Source organism: Penaeus monodon, chromosome 33 (genome assembly GCF_015228065.2).
Source record: "Penaeus monodon isolate SGIC_2016 chromosome 33, NSTDA_Pmon_1, whole genome shotgun sequence".
Classification (NCBI taxonomy): Eukaryota; Metazoa; Arthropoda; class Malacostraca; order Decapoda; family Penaeidae; genus Penaeus; species Penaeus monodon.
The window spans coordinates 35,483,860-35,484,219 of record NC_051418.1 but is presented as its reverse complement, the minus strand read 5'-3'; the positions used below and the strand labels follow the sequence as shown (position 1 = coordinate 35,484,219).

Genomic DNA, 360 nt, shown 5'->3' with positions numbered 1-360 from the left:
AATAGACACTAGATTCTATACTTTTATATGAAAGGCATAATAATAGTGCAGTTTTGTTTTGATATATCTACCTTGGAAGGAAGATTCAAGAAAATAAATATGAGGATCAGTTTTAAGAGCACGTTGATATTCTCTTATGATAATCTTATCATGAAAATAAATAATAATTTTTACAAACTATTTCTTTCTCTATATCCTACTCATTTTATTCAATGCACAAACTCTTCTATATTTAAGTAAATTTTATTTGAGACCAACGCATTTTCACCTTTGGCCATTGTTTGCTGATAACTAAGCTAGTCTTTCTTATGAGAGGATTATGTCCAAAATAAGTATCAGACACAAAAATGTGAAAATTAA

General features: G+C 27.2%; 1 protein-coding gene across 1 annotated transcript in view; it reads left to right on the top strand.

Annotated features, from left to right (window-relative positions):
• LOC119594435 (RNA helicase aquarius-like) overlaps positions 1 to 177 on the top strand; it is a gene marked incomplete in the record, with an annotated part of 7,649 nt that extends 7,472 nt beyond the window's left edge. Inside the window, 1 exon segment of the mRNA XM_037943494.1 lies at positions 1 to 177.
• Positions 178 to 360: the final 183 nt, after the last annotated feature.